Source organism: Argiope bruennichi, chromosome 11 (genome assembly GCF_947563725.1).
Source record: "Argiope bruennichi chromosome 11, qqArgBrue1.1, whole genome shotgun sequence".
Lineage (NCBI taxonomy): Eukaryota > Metazoa > Arthropoda > Arachnida > Araneae > Araneidae > Argiope > Argiope bruennichi.
In genome coordinates, this window is record NC_079161.1 from 1,085,071 (window position 1) to 1,102,173 (window position 17,103).

A 17,103-nucleotide genomic window follows, 5' to 3' on the forward strand; every position below is an offset into this window, starting at 1 on the left:
TTAATTCTTTGATGGAGAGGTTATTCTCTCTAATCTGAAGTTTGAGATTAAAACAAAATCTTACCTCGTTTCGGAAACTCTGACATGCATTGCAATTTTGAATTAGTATTTTTTATAGCCTGCATAACTCCTGTTTTTTGTGCTATCTCCTCGGGGTATAATAATTTAGACATGTTCATTGGATGGATGCGTGAAATAATGTGTTGTGTAGAAGATAAAATATATAAATTTTATTTATATATTTTAAGCTTTGTTTCCATTCTGATAAATTAATATTTTGATGCTTTAGTTGACAAGCTTAGAGAATTTTCGTATTTCTCCCCTCGATAAAATCCTTCTGCGTTAGATTGAAATTTAAATCTGTCCGGAATAAAAAGAATAAATTATAATTTTTTGGTTAAAGTTCAGTAAAGTAAATTCAGTTTTTCTGAATAATATTGAAGGAAAATAAACGTTGCTTCGTGTTTTCTTGAAAATGTAAATCTAAGGGATCTTCTCTTCTCTTTAGTAGATGCTTTAAACTGGAGTTTGAAATGGGAATTGTTTTAGATTTTATGTTTTCACCTTCGTGAAAATTGTTTTTCTTTGGTGTATAATTGTCAGGCATCGAGATGATGATTTGTAAGGCCTTGTCACTTAATGATAATGTTTTATTCCTTTTCTTGAATTATGTGCACATTTTTCGAAATGATGTCGTTGCAAAGTTTAAACATGCATCCTTAATAACTTTTGTTTCTTAAATTTTATTTTTGATTTAATTCATTTCTTGCGTTTCTTCAGTTCTTTTTTGCCATTGAACAACATGAGCTCGAAAGTAATGTTCCGTTCATCTACAATTCGATTTGCTGTTCAACAGAAAATGTTTTTGTATTGATCTAGATTCTTTTTCCATTTCAGAATATTTATCAAAGTGAACATTTTGTATTTCCCAAAATTGTAGGGATAAAATTTCAAACATTTTCAGAAGTATTGAAATGTATGGCACTTGATTGGAATAGGTTATACTGATATGAGGTTAAAACCCAAGATGAAAACGATTATGGAAAAGTATAATTCTTTCATAAGATTTTTTTACATAATATCTTATTCCAGATGTTAATATATTTTTGTAGATCAAAAACTATGACAATAACTTCTGTTCTAGCTTCTAAATTTAAGTCTTTCAAAAATGCTTCAATTAGGCATGATGCAATGCGAAACTTTCAAAAGAATTTCTTATACAAGGTTCGTTTCTTATCTAAACTAGTTTTTAGTATGGATATATAGGCGAATTTCTGAGATTATTCTCAAGAGTAATTTGATTTTTCTGGAAATAGATTAATTGTGTATGCTGCCATTTTTGTTATTAATCTTTCCAGATGTTATGCTGTGAAAATTAGATAAAGATGTTTTAAAAATAACTGTTACCCCCAATTTAAAAAAAAAATGCGATACTATTTTTCTTTGTGACATATCTATTGTTACCACCCACCTTCATTTTTAAGATATTTTTAAAGGTCGAATTCTACCTTTAAATTTGAAAGCATTAATGTGATGTCTTTTTAAAAATGTTATAATTATTCATGTTTGTTTAACTAGTCGAAAATCAGAATCGGTTTTATTTTTAAAAAACTGAAGGAACTCACACATGAATGTTACTAAATGTGCAAAATGATCAATGAGTTATAAATATCAGTTATTATGCGCAACTAAATTTAAGTGCAAAGAAAACCCCCTAAAATTGGTAACGTCCGATATTAAAATGCATGAATCGTCAATTTAAATATATAAATAGTTAAAATGGGTCGTTTACGTTTTTATAGCAAATCCTTGAAAAATTTCTTTCCGTTTTTCGCAGTTTTAAAGTAACGCCTTACACGCTGACTGATATGTACCATACAGGCTTTGATCTGTGATTCGTTTTTGCACTTGCATGCATATGAATGATGCCATATAATGTCATAAACGGAAAAAAAAAGTTAGATCTCTAAATAATTCTCAGCGGACTATAAAGAGATATATTCTTTACAGGCTGTATTAGACGCCGAAAGTATTTAATACATTTAAAACTAATTTATTGTTTCAGAAACTAAAAGAAGTTTCACATTGAGGGGGAATTAAAATAATAAATTTTTTTAAATACCTAGATATGTGCAAAAGTAGATATTTGCGATTTCTTGACATTTTCGCGTCTGGCACTTCTTACATATATCATCCTTAATGAATAAAATGAATTAAGCCACTAATATTTAATTTTGAATTTAAAAATTATTTTACCTGGGTATCTTACTTTTATTCATTTGAATTATTGTTAAATGAAAGCACCATTTAGTGGAGTATTTTTGTATCCAGTAGAATGTCCATCAGTAATGCGTTTGGAAAATCTTATTTCTGTCTGTATTCAAACCTCTCATTGTCCCAGATTAGCTGAGAGAGTTCCGTTTTCCGATTCAATCTCTGCTTAAATTAGATAAAGATAACCTTATTTTCCCTTATATCTAGAGTTTCCCCCTAATGATATTGAAAAGATCTTACCGTTTTATAGTGTAAATAACCTGAATAACAGTAGAAAATTCGAAAAGATAATTTTCAAGCATAGCGGATTAACAGATATAAAAGCATATTTTGACTAAGTGGAAAACTAAATAGATAACATGGTTCGCCTGAAATCCGACAAAGATTGAATACCTAACAAAATTCAAATAAAATGTACAGTTTTTCAATTTTGTTATGGAAATTAAGATCATAATGAATAATTTAGGTCTCAAGTTCATCACTGAAGACTCGATCCATTTCAAACCAAAATTTCACGATCTTTAAAAAAGAAAATTCTAAGAAAAGGTGTTTTCTGTTTTATTCCAAGAAACCTTTCTCAGCATTTCCTTGGGAGTCTCTTGGGGGGAGAAGAAACTTGTTTTAGCTTCAATATTCATTTCATATATAAACCGGTTAAAAACGATATCGGATAGCAAAATATTAAGGATTGCGCATTGATAACAAAAATAAGTATTGAACTTAATAGAAATAGACTAGTACATTATCGACTTTCATAAGTCCTAGGTCCGAAATCTGATTTCTGATACATGTGGACATGGTGACCTTGGACGTCAGGTTTAACATCCACACCTACCTTCAAATTGTTGTGTTTGGAGGGGAATTTGCTCAGGTATCGTCCACGGCATCTGTTCACGATGTAGAATTACGAAATTTATTTCAAAATAATCCTTGTGTTCTTATGTAGGATATTAATATAAAGAAGAGCAACCATTTCTCACTCCATCAAGACAATTAAAAAAAATGCTAATAGTTCAATGATGAATGGTTGCATTGTTTCCCTTGAATTCAAGCGTATCTTTAAAAAGAAATAAACGTGCCTAAATGATCGGAACCGCTATATAATTATAATATATTTACTCAAAGACTTGCGAGCAACCTTTATTTTTCTTCATAGCTTTAATCTAAAAATGAAGAATCTTATCAATACTGCAACCAATAACTGAAAGTCATGATTACTGTACAAAATATTGCGCATCTATATTTACTTTTAATTTTTATGGCTTCTTTTTCAACCATAAAATATATTTTAATCAAATTTTAGGAGAACAATTTCCCAACTACCGACCGATCGAAGTTATTGACTTCACGATACATGCTTTCCGTGAAACAGATAAAAAAAATAAGTCGAAGGCTATTCTAAGCAAGGAAATCTTACAAGGCTGCCAATGAATCTAAATATGTAATAGCAATTGCCTCCGTTGTGATTTTAGTGCAAAACTAAAACATTTCCATATTTGAAAAAAAAATACGCAATTTAGTTTCTCATTAGTATGTTTTAAATGTAAACTGCCTTGAAAAAAATTCCATCACTTGATCGAACAAAGGTAATTCTCTTCTAATATCTAAATGACTTCTTTTCAATTTGCCGAGTTTTCAAATCGCATTAACAACGAAATCTTAAAAATATCAAATGTCGATGGGTTAATCATGAAAATACTAACTATTAGTTAACATGACTCATTTGTTAATTAAAGAAACGGTTCTGTTGTAAGTTTCGTCATATTTTCTTCAGTACATTAATGATTCTGCTCATGTGTATGTCAACCATTGACCAAATTTCTACAAATATAATTCTGCGATTTTCTAGCATCATACTTTTTTAAAAGAAACTTAGATGACAGGATTTATACAACTAGAAAGGACGTATTATTTCATTGTAGTTTTAACGATTCTTGTCTGTTTCAATTCCTTTTCTGGTTTACTCATCAAGCATAGTAATTTTTTCTTAAAATTTTAATGCTAAGATGAATCTCGATATAGAAATTATTTTTTAACAGAACATTTTTTCGCCAATTGTTAATTTATAAAATTTTAAAGTCTAAAAAATCTGGATGGGACTCAATGATTTATATTATTACAATGATATATATTTAATATTTGGATGAATCTCAAAAATGAAATATGTGTAAATAATATACTTAAAGTATTCCTTTTTTGGTGATTTCATCTTCTCGAAATTTTATAGGCTGAAGTAATTCGCTGATGTGGATTATAAGAATTATTAACATTCGTTTCCATGAAAATATCTCATTGAACGTATAATGGAACGTATTCGTATATGATTTAAGAAAACGTTCGAAATTGTGGGAAATCTTATCATTATCAAGTTAACTAATTATAATCTTGAGCAATTTTTTTTGTACTTCTATTAGTTTTTGTATTTTAATTTGTGATCCTTATAAAATTTGGCTTAACTTCCAAAAATTTATTCAATTTAGAATGTTCATCTGTTTTGTAAAATGTTTGCAGTGAACTTCAGTATTTAATGCTAAACAAAGGCTTTTTTACTATAATGGACTCTCTTCAAATTCATGTAATAGAATTGAAATTTTCTATGCTTATAAAATTTTCGACTGCCTTATTTTGAATTTGTGAGCGATTTTGTCGAGATGGATATAACGTAAATGTGTAGAAAATTAAATATGGTACATTTAATGCTGATGATAAATATCTCTTCAGTCATTACAGCAATAGGAAATACAATTTTAAGTCACAGGAGACATCCTTAAATATAGGAATATAAAATTGCGGTAATGAATAGTGTGACAAAAATATGATTAGTAAGCTTAGGTGAGATTTTATTTTTGGTTTAAAATATCGGTTTCGAATTTATTGCAAAAAAATGCGTTATCCTGAAAATTTTTCTCTATGATCACAATTTCATTTTTATGGATTATGGGAATGAATTAGCTCAAACATGAAATCTAAATTGCTAAAGAAAACAAATGTTTATTTGTTTGCTGCAGTATTTCATTTAATAAGTACAAGCAGGTATGTTAAGACTTCATGAAATTGATTGAATATTCTTACAGCACATTAAAGAAGTTATTGATTGCTATTTATTATTATTAATTATGACTCGGTTAATAATTATAAATAATTCTATGTATTTTTAAAATTAATAATTGAAATTAGGACATTTGTCTCATGAAATGAATGCTAGTTTGCTCATGAAGTAGTAATAACTACGAAAGTTTACTTTTAAGAACTTTAAAAAGTGATTTTAGATATTAATATTTAAAATTAGTAATTGGATATAAAATGCTAAAGAAACTTCTAATTTTTTAATTTTTTTTATTAAATGTTTTCTTGTATCTAATATTTATTTTAAATTATTTTTTACTTAATGTATTTTGCACTATTAAATGTATATTGCACCATTTAAATGCATATTGCAAATGTATATTCCATAATTATTTATGATCTAACTTCTAGAAATGCAAACTTACTGTAAATTTGAAAGTGAAAAAAATTATCAGTGTCTGTATCGATGAATGATATAAATTATATGTGTATGTTATGTGCGAAGCTTTACGTTTATAGTTTCTGCAATATTTTATGTTCGTTGAATTAGAGAATGTTATATGTATTAATTATATTACTGATTATATAATTATATTATGTGTAATTATTTTTCCTCGTACCGTTGAGACTCCAAAAATATTATTTATAAAGGAAATTAAATTTACATTAGTTTTTTGAACCAGTGGATTAAGCATTTCTATGAAGTTTCCAAAACATTGTCTTGAAATAAAAACTATTGTTTATATCATAATTATACAAATAAGATACAAAGGATATTCATCAAATGTGATTATTCCCCACTAGAAAAAGATGTTTTTTGAAATTCTGTTTTCTTTATAGAAGGTGTTTGGTGATACATAATTTTTAAAAATAAAAATAGCATTTCTAATAATTCAGATAACCAAATTTTAAGTTAAATACATGTGAAATGAATATAGTACTTTATATTTCTCTTTTAAAAATTGCAGCATCAAAATTGTTTCTGTATATTTCAAATGTTCAATTAAATGTACAAATTAGTTTCTGTTCTGCAATTGTATATATAACACTAAACTTATGATTTTTGCAAGTAGTAGTAAAACGATCATTGGAAAAGAACTCTCATTACTGTAAAGTTCTCCTTTAACTGCATCAGTGTACCTTACCAGTTATTCACCTACGGTAATGGAAATAAATTTGTCATGGTTACCAGTTAATTGTGACATGAACTGAACTTACGCCGCTAATGTTTTGTATTGATGCGTAGAAGTGATGCGCATGAGCATAATGTTTCAAAATTACCAGCTTTTCCACAAGTGAGCACGAACGAATATGCAACTAAGAAGAGAAGGAAGGAAAAAACAAACACGATTTCGAATGTTATTCAGAATACTACTTTCTTTACTTTCTTGTCTTCTCTTCAACTTATAATGCATTATGTGAGAAGGTTAGTGATATCAGATATATGAATGGTGAAGGCTTTATTGGTTAATGGAATGTCCACCCATTATAAACTATATATCGAATATGTCGTAATCAAGTGATGATGGCTGTTGCAAGGGGAAAAAAACATCTTCCTTCGATTAACCATTGCAAGTAAAAAAAAAACTTGCATTTGATGAACTGTTGCAAATAAAAAAAAAAACTTGCCTTTTGATGAACTGTTGCAAATAAAAAAAAAACTTGCCTTTGATGAACTGTTGCAAATAAAAAAAAAACTTGCCTTTGATGAACTGTTGCAAATAAAAAAAAACTTGCCTTTGATGAACTGTTGCAAATAAAAAAAAACTTGCCTTTGATGAACTGTTGCAAATAAAAAAAAAACTTGCCTTTGATGAACTGTTGCAAATAAAAAAAAAAACTTGCCTTTGAGGAACTGTTGCAAATAAAAAAAAAAACTTGCCTTTGAGGAACTGTTGCAAGTGAAAAAACAACTTGCCTTTGATGAACTGTTGCAAGTGAAAAAAAAAAACTTGCCTTTGATGAACTGTTGCAAGTGAAAAAAAAAAACTTGCCTTTGATGAACTGTTGCAAGTGAAAAAAAAAACTTGCCTTTGATGAACTGTTGCAAGTGAAAAAAAAAAAAACTTGCCTTCGATGAACTGTTGCAAGTGAAAAAAAAAAACAACCTCTTGCCTTCGATGAACTGTTGCAAGTGAAAAAAAAAAAAAACAACCTCTTGCCTTCGATGAACTGTTGCAAGTGAAAAAAAAAAAAAAAACCTCTTGCCTTCGATGAACTGTTGCAAGTGGAAAAAAAACAACCTCTTGCCTTCGGTGAACTGTTGCAAGTGAAAAAAAAAAAAAAACTCTTGCCTTCGATGAACTGTTGCAAGTGAAAAAAAAAAACCTCTTGCCTTCGATGAACTGTTGCAAGTGAAAAAAAAACAACTCTTGCCTTCGATGAACTGTTGCAAGTGAAAAACTGTTGTCTCTAATAAACTGTTGCAAATAAAAAAAATCTTGCAAGAAGAAACTAAAAAAAAAAAAAAAAAAAATCTTGCAAGAAGAAACTAAAAAAAAAAATCTTGCAAGAAGAAACTAAAAAAAAAAATCTTGCAAGAAGAAACTAAAAAAAAAATCTTGCAAGAAGAAACTTAAAAAAAAAATCTTGCAAGAAGAAACTAAAAAAAAAAAAAAATCTTGCAAGAAGAAACTAAAAAAAAAAAAAAAAAATCTTGCAAGAAGAAATTAAAAAAAAAAAATTCTTGCAAGAAGAAACTAAAAAAAAAAAAAAAATCTTGCAAGAAGAAACTAAAAAAAAAAAAAAAGCAAATCTTGCAAAGAAACTAAAAAAAAAAGCAAATCTTGCAAAGAAACTAAAAAAAAAGCAAATCTTGCAAGAAGAAACTAAAAAAAAAAAAAAAAAAAAATTGCAAGAAGAAACTAAAAAATCTTAGTCTACAATTAAAAATAAATCCTCTTGCACAGCTGCAAAAAAAAAGAAAAAAAAGACCACTTTAATGTAAAGGAAAGAAACTGCTGCATGAATAAAATCTACTGCAGATAAGTTTCCAGGCTCAAGACTGATTCTTCACAGTTAAATCTTCTCTTAATTCATCTGGGAACTCTAAAAGCCATCCTCTCAGGTCAACTTCATCCATAATCTATTTCTATGTGTATGTAGAAATAAACGGCCGTCTTTCACCAGCAGATGATCAGTCTTAAAATTACAAGTTTGAACTTCTCAACTAGTTGATGAAATTGCCTGTAAATTAGAATCATTTAAGCGGAAACGGCGAGAAAAAACTATTCTTGAAAAGAAAGACGGGCAATTTGGTGGGAGCCAACTGTTAATGCCACATCGTTCTGCTATTCATTAGTCGAATGCATTGTATCGACCACTGAACGTTTGTGAAGTGAAATGATTCTGAACGCTTAAAATTGCATTATCAAAACGAAAGCGTTGCATCGAAAATTTATTTATGCATCCGTTGAAAATGCTATTTTTCAATCTCTTCAAAAAAATACATGTTCCATCATTACGGACAAATTAATCGCACTTTTCCATGCTTGTGGAGTGGACTTGGCACACTAGCAGTCTCATAAAGTAGTTCTTCTTTTTGCATTATTTAGTTGAATGCTGCAGTGTTCAACCTAGTATTGTAGACTGTAAAAGATGTTTTCTGTGAACATTGCTTCTTCGAATAATTTTGCTCTGCTTGTATAAATATTGCTGATTTATGTGCGATAATGACCATATCATATATTCATAGTATTTATATTTGTGGACCATATTATATATTTATGATGCTGCAATTTCGGATGAATACTATGTGTAATAGCGTAATAATAATTTTTATAAAATAATTTGCTATAAACTCGTAATAAAAAAAATATTTTTAGCATAGAATTAGTATGAAATTGAAAGAAAATGTTCGTTAAAATATTCTTAATTTGGAAGATAATACTTGAAAAATGCAGTTGTATTGCGCTGGTGCAACAAATAACTCCGATGTCTGTTTAATTCGAAAAGAATTAATCTGTTTTACATAATGAACATTTCAGCAAATGTTTTTCTGAAAATGAAAAAAAAATCATTTTATGATACTTTCTTTGATAAATTTTATATATTTTTAAGTAATCATTTAAAAAAATCTAATATGTAATATTAAAATCATTTAATTAAATATTTTTTTTAACTGTTCACAAAGTTAACCGACTTTTTACTATGTATATCGGCTCAAGTCATAATCTATAAAACCTATTCCAGCCGATTTATACTTTGGAATTTTAATTCGTTTCCAAAATTTATCATTTAGGGGAAATGCAAGATATTCAGAATCTTTGCATGTTTTGGAGTCTCAGTCTCAAATCAACATTAATTTCAAACATGTGCAAGTGACATGAACATCTTTGAATGTTGCCAGTTCAAACGGACTGCATGGGACAGGCCAGAATTTTAGGCTTGTTTATAATCTTGCATTTAAAATATTTCCTTTTAATAAAACAGGAAATATTTTAATTGATATCGAAGTTTATTCTATTCGAATTATATTGAAATTTATTAATTCTATTAACATTCATTTTCATAGAAGGCTTCTAATAAAATTAAAAAAAGAAACTTCTAGATATTTCAGAAAATTTCTCTTTTCCTGAATTTCATTGTTTTTTCATTATGTATTTCCTGAAAGTCAGAAATACGTTTAGAAATCTATAAAAATATTTGAATGAAAAGTTGCATTGAAAATTAAAATCATGCAGGACAGCTAAACTAAAATAAAAACATTATTCCTAGAAATCTGGCCACATTATTTCCCATTTTATTGTAAATGGTAATGATTTGTGTTCAGATTAATGAAATATTATTTATTAAAATTCATATATTAACCCTATATTGCATAATTATTTACATTATTTAAAATTTTTCATTCATTTATATTTTTATTATGATTTAAAAAATTTGTTACATTTTAAATTAGGTGTAGGGAATCTTATATATAAAGAAATCTTAGTTTAATTTATAAGAATTTAAGTTCGTTTTGATTTAAAAAATTAATTTTAAATAATTAAGCCGACAAGTTAATATTTGCAATGTATTCTAACTATCCATTTACATTTGTTTACACAGTTGTGATTGAAAAAATAAATTGTGCAATATGGGGTAAAACTTTGCCACGTTACTTGTGGAAGAATCTAATATAAATGTAGTTATTTCGTAGCTGTTATTGTGCATTTCTAACTTGTATTTATGATGTTTAAGGGGGAAATGAGAAATATTCAAAAAATATAAAAAAAAGAAAGAAAAAAATTTAAAAAAAGAGAAAAAAAAAGAAAGAAAATTTAAAAAAAAATGGAAGAATAAAAAGAAAATAAAAAAAAATGGAAGAAAAAAAAGAAAGAATTAAAAAAAAAAAAATGAAAGAAAAAAAAAAGAAATTGAAAGAAAAGAAAAGAAAGAAAAAAGAAATTTAAAAAAATGCAAAAGAAAAAAAAATGCAAAAAAAAAAAAAATGATCATTAGAAAAAGAAAATAAAAAATGAAAAAGAAAATTCCATTCCCTCTTCTTTAAAATGCTTATACTTGTAACCAGTGTATTTTGATATTTCCTTTATGTTTCATAAATCTTGTGCTTAGTTTATAAAACATACTATATATTTATATTCTTTTTATAACAATTTCAAGTTCATGACGCTTGTAGCACATTGACTGCCACGAAAATTTTGCGGAAATGGATGTAAAAATATTGAATCACTCTTTATAATTACTATAATCTGAAGACTATGATAAGACTATTATAATCGAATCGGAAGACTATGTATTTCAACATGTTCAAATGATCTAATGTATGGAAACCTGACTTACAATGTTTTTTATGCTAAAATTGTGATATTTTTTTTATTGCTATTTGAAATGATAATTCTTTGTTTAATGAAATGGTGCAAATATACAAGTATTCATTGTTGGATTTTGAGGCATTAAGGCAATCAATCTATTGATTGTTTGAACCAAAAATCAATCATTTCAGTTTTCAATAATTAATGCGATTTTTACAATTTAAACTGTCTAAACAGTGATTCGGGAAAAAATTGCCTTTATTGCATATTTTCAATGTTTTGTTATATAGCGTTATTTTTTTGCACATGATGCAGTGTGTGCACTTTCTTTAAATATATAAATTTTATTATTAGTAATACTTTTACAATAATTAAAAACTGAAAAAATACTGATGTGCTAAATTTTATTAAACGAAATAATTTAACTTTTAAAGGCATCACTATTATAAAAATGTCTAGTTTGGAATGATAGGAAGTTTTTTGTTACTAAATTTTATTATCAATATGACATTAAGCTTTCAGAACTTTTTGAGCAAACTGGATTTTCTGTAAATTAACAATATTTATTAAATTATTATATATGTGACACGAATCTATTATTTTTGTTTGATAATGTGCTGTAAGTAATAATAAACTGTTCTCTTCAGTCTTATTTGACAAAGATAAGGCTGAATTGTATTACTGTTCGTTTCAGTATTCTGAGACGACTATTATTCGATGATTCTATCTCACTAAGGGGTTAGACGCAAAATGATGTGCGCATTTCCAGAATTTACTTTATTGTTAAATATCACCCTCCTTTCTTTTCACCTCTATTTTGTCGAATTAAACCCATCCTAACGCATGCGCAAAAGCACGGAGGATTTTAGAATTCGTTGGTAAACAATGTTTTTATCTGAAAGGCGACTTAAAACAAACTAGCTGTTTATAATCATAAATTTAAAGAAGTTTATCGATCATAATTGTAGAAAAAATCTCATAAATTTAATAATATTCAGGATTTTTCAAAGCTTGGATAAATCTATTTTCTAATAAAATTTAAAAACCTTCGAACGTCAAATATTTAATCTATTGTTTTAAATATCGCAGGAATTTTTCAGTTTAATTCACTGCAAAAATGTGATATGTGTGCCAATTGCTTGAGACTACAGTTAATACAACTAACCTTCTTTCTGTTTTTTAAATTCATATTGCGAAATTATTAGTCACTAATTAACCAAATTTTCCATCGAAATATTATTTTGCTATAGTAGATTTGAATGATAGAATAATACTTAAAATGAGTCCCATCTTAATATTTGCGATTACTTCTTGTTCTATTTTAATCAGTTTCTTTCGCGCTGTATATTGAAGAGCAAAATTTGCGAAAAAATCATTATTCATCTTTTTTAATGCAACACCAGGTCGAATCAATTGTGAATTAGACAAACAATTGACTTGAAACTTCTTAATAATCTTCAAAATTTAAAAAACCCACAAAAAAAACCGTGAAAATTCCTTTAAAGGTTTAAAAAAAGTTTTTTTTTAATAATATAAATTACCTGTCTGTAGTTGAATACACAACCGGATAAGTGATATGAATTTTTGTAATTGAATTGTCGAAATGTGGTTTTTACCGTATTTGCATAGTTGAAAGTTTACATCTTAGATTACTAAAGCATTGACTTCCATACTATTCTTGTACATGACTATATTGATTAAGTTGCCAAGATTTGCGTAATTGAGAATTTTATTTTAGTATTTTCCTGATTAGCCCATGGAATAATTTCAGAATTTGGATATTCTATTGCCAATTTAATCCACTACTTATTGTGTATTATGTTATATACCTAACAATGTTTTATCGCATGAAAGCTGAAGCCAGTTAAATTTGTTTTTGTTCTTTGATCCCATACATCTCTTTTGCAATATAATACAGTGCCTAATTAAAAAAAAAAAAAATGTTGTTCTGATTCAAACAATTTTCTTCAGATTACTCGCAATAAAAATATTTAATCGAAAATCTTTATTGTTCGGAATGGTTTTTTTTATTTTAATTGGATCACAACTGAATTAGAGTTGATGATTTAATTATTCATTGGCAGACGATTTGGTTTTTTTTATTCGACTTCGTTGCAGGAACTAAATGATAGTTTCGCACTTAAATGGTGCTCACAAATTTAAATTAATAAATAGTTTTTCATTAGTCGAAATGGATGCTCTTTTAGTTGCTTAAAGCATTTGCGACTCCATTTATAATATGAAATGCTTAAATTAGAATAGGAAGATATTTTAAAACATGTAATTGTGCTAAACTTGTAGTATCGAAGTTGGACATAAGGAAAAAAATTGAGTAAATACAACGAAGATATATTTTTGGGGGGATGTTTCAGCGAAACGTTAATTATTAGGCCTAAATATGCACGAGTCTGCCTATAATTGTGCGGAAATTTTTTAAGAGAATGATACATTTCGAAATAAGGCTGTTTTTAGTATTTTTATCTTAAAATTCTTCGGAAATTCTGAACTATTTCATATTATCCTTTCTACAGATTACGAGTGTTCAATATTCAACATTAATAGTACGTAAATTTAGCAAAGTAATTCATATATATTTTTAAAAGTTTTTTCTGTTGCTGCCTTGTATGAACTTAACGAAAAAAGTCAATTTTTTTAGATTTACAATATACTTAAAAAGTACAAGTTGGTTTCTTGTTCTAAAAACTTTTTCATCTCATGAATTTTAGAAATGAAATTTCAGTTATTAAATCATTGATAATTTGCAGAAATTTACATTCAAAATAGTGTTTAAAAATTTTACAGAATCCTAAATATAAAATTTGTAATAGAATAGTTTATATCTATTATAATAACCTGTATTCTCTCATACATGAAATTTGAATCCAGTAAAAACAATAAACCGTGAATGTAGCTTTTGAATTCCGAATGCTTCGATGTATTGCAGTTCCACAATTCATATATTGAAGTGTTTTAACGTATAAATTTAACCGTTAATTTATTTTTTGCTCATAATTTTTAAATCTATCAATAATAAAGAGAGCACGGGGGAAGCAGTTAGTTTCTCTTCAAATAGGTAAACGTATTTTATTTTGCTGTCCTAACTTCTATCTACTTGGCATGCTAACAATACGAAGACTTGCTCCCCATCATATGGTTTGAAATAATTTTCGAAATGCACTGCACCATATACATGAGGCTGCTAGTATGTTTTCTCGAACAATTCGAAAATAGTGAAGGCGATAAAAGTTGATCAATGATAAATATTTTTAATGTTATTGTATAAATAAAATTCTTGCTAATATATACGAAAATTTTCCTACGCGAACATTATAATTCTATCTTTTTTTTTTTTTTTTTTTTTTTTTTTTTTTTTTGTTCAATCCCAGTTCTGCTATTGAGTGAAAACGAATAAGAAACGCAGGAGAAATAATCCAGAAAATTTATTTTAATGATTTTTTTAGGTTAAAAATTATTGATTTCTTAATTAAAACACCTCAAAGAAAGACTTGAGTGTATCGGATTCAAAATCTAATTTCCATTAGTTTATTGCTAAATTATTCAAAATTGAGAGGTAAGCTCATGTTATATAAAAATGAAGAACTAAGCAATGCTGTTTAAGTTATGAATATAAAAAAATGAATTATCCAGCAAGATAAAAATATTTTATTTATTGAAATTTTCAAAAACTATAATCCATAATTTTTTGTTTCTGTGAGAATATTTGATCAAATTATGGAAATACGAGACACGTATCAAAGTTACTAATTGTACCCAAAATTAGTAAAGATATTTACCAATTTTTGTGTTTTCCGCGGCTTTTCATCATTCATTTCGAGGAAATTTTTCTCAAATAACTCATTCTCCTTCATTCAAAATTAAAGTTTGCATATTTTAGGAAAATAAAATGCTGTTAAAAGCCACAAAAAAGACTGACTTCACAAAATATGAAACGACCTTGTGATTAAATTTGAACTTCTCTTAATGTTTAAAATAAAATTAAAATTCTTGTTTGAATATCACTTACGAAATTCCACTGCTTGGCAAGAGCTATGCAAAGTATCTTATTTTCTAAATATTTTTAAAAATAGAATAATAAAAATAGTTTACACTCGCTTTAAATGATATACGATTATTATTTTTTTTTTTCATTTTGAATTCTTATTAAAATCTGAAGATCTGAACTGAAGTATTTGAACTTATGTTCATGGTTTAGTTTAGCATTTTATCTATAGGTAAATGCGAGGAAGTACCAATTTATTTTGGAGGATGAAACACAAACAATTTGGATATTTGGATGAATTATTCGGCTTGAGACAGAAGATAACCAAAGGTTATTCCTGAGTGCCTGATCAAGTGTGGTTTTAGGTTACCAGCACTACAAAAGTAAAGATTCAACAATTTCTGTCTGTGCCTTTTTGAGAAAACTGTTGTTTTTCTATAATTTTGGAAAATAAATAAGACATTGAATGTATGTTAGAGAAAGTTTCTTGCTTCATATTTCCATGTTCAATGTTTACACGTTTGAAGTCCTGCATTTATCTAGAGAATTTCATCAATGACAAATTGTTTCTGTCATTCTTCTTTCAACCAACTAAAATTCAGCTAGACAATTGTCACTTAACGCAATATAGAAGAACCATTTATTTAGCATGTAAATCAAATGGAAGAATTTTTTTCAAGTGTGACTTGCTCACTCAAAATTGAAATTGCTTTTGAAAATGGTATGACGAATGCTTTCCAAAAACATTTCTCATCTTATAAACTTGGGTACCTTTTTTAGTTATTCAAATACTTTCTCTTGAGTTGTTATATTCTATTTAATATTTGTCAGGTTACAATCAAGCAGCAATCTGAAGTCTGCATCATTGCTAATAGTTAAGAAAATTTTTTATTCCCACATATGGAAAGAAATTCTGTTTCTCAGGCTCTTCTGTGTTGTTTATAAATGCATCCATTCATAATTTAGATTCAATATTTATGTGAATACTTTTTTGATTCACAATGGTAGAACAGGTAATATTTCTCTTATTCTATTAACTGCTTTCGAGCTCATGTTTTCAAATGCGATAGATTTTTCTCTCGTTTTCTTGGTCGATTTAGACTTTGTCACTATTTTTTCACATTGATATTAGTACAAAATGCCTGTTTACAAAAAAAAATGTTTGTAGATTTTCTGTGTTGGATAATTTACTTTAGCTCGGAATATGATCCATTTTAGAGGTCAGATGACATTTTTCAGGTACTTCAATTATTCATTTACCATATGCGTAGAATTCCAAAAGGAATATTCATTTTGCAGTGCTTAGGAAATAATTGCCTTCTATCAAAACTTTGTTTTGTTATTTTCAAATATTTGCTCCATTGTTAATGTTTTCCGTAATGTATATTTTTATATTTATACGTTTTACAGTAATTTAAAATAAAGGAAACGCCTCTATTTCTAGGTTGTGGAGAACCGTCTCATAGAATGTGTCATTTAATTAGAATTATCTCAAAGAAATAATTCTGATCATCGATTTGAGATAAAATGATTGAAAATTAAATAGCATTTATGATTTTCTGAATGGCTTAGGTAAATAAAAAATTTTATTTCTACAGAAATAAAATATTTTTTTCTTTCAATATTTCGCTCTCGCTTTAGCGTTGTCATTAAAATCATGAGCTCGAAATACCGTTTCTCTAAATATCCGTCTTACATATGTGCCAGATGCATGTTCATAACGTAATTTTGAAGGATTAGATGTATTTTTTTTTCGACTGTTAAAATTTGTTAGTGCCCTCATAATGAATTATTTTAAGTTTTGACTGTTTCTTATTTAACATCTGAATTTTACAGTTATTAACTGAATTGCGTGCGTGAAAGTTCGTCTTTTGTGGATTTTACTGACTGTTCGTTCTTCTCTTTTCTCCATCTATATCCCATCGAAAAACAAAAGGAACTTTTACTGTGAAATTAACTTCTCACAAATCGCCGCTTCGGATTTGGACGTATGAAAATACTGGAAAA

General features: G+C 27.5%; 1 long non-coding RNA gene across 1 annotated transcript in view; it reads left to right on the forward strand.

Moving 5' to 3' along the window:
- Positions 1-15,413, forward strand: part of LOC129956905 (uncharacterized) — a 36,836-nt gene extending 21,423 nt beyond the window's left edge. Inside the window, exon 3 of the long non-coding RNA XR_008782712.1 lies at positions 15,329-15,413. This is a non-coding gene — a long non-coding RNA (uncharacterized LOC129956905). The remainder of the gene's footprint in view (positions 1-15,328) is intronic.
- Positions 15,414-17,103: the final 1,690 nt, after the last annotated feature.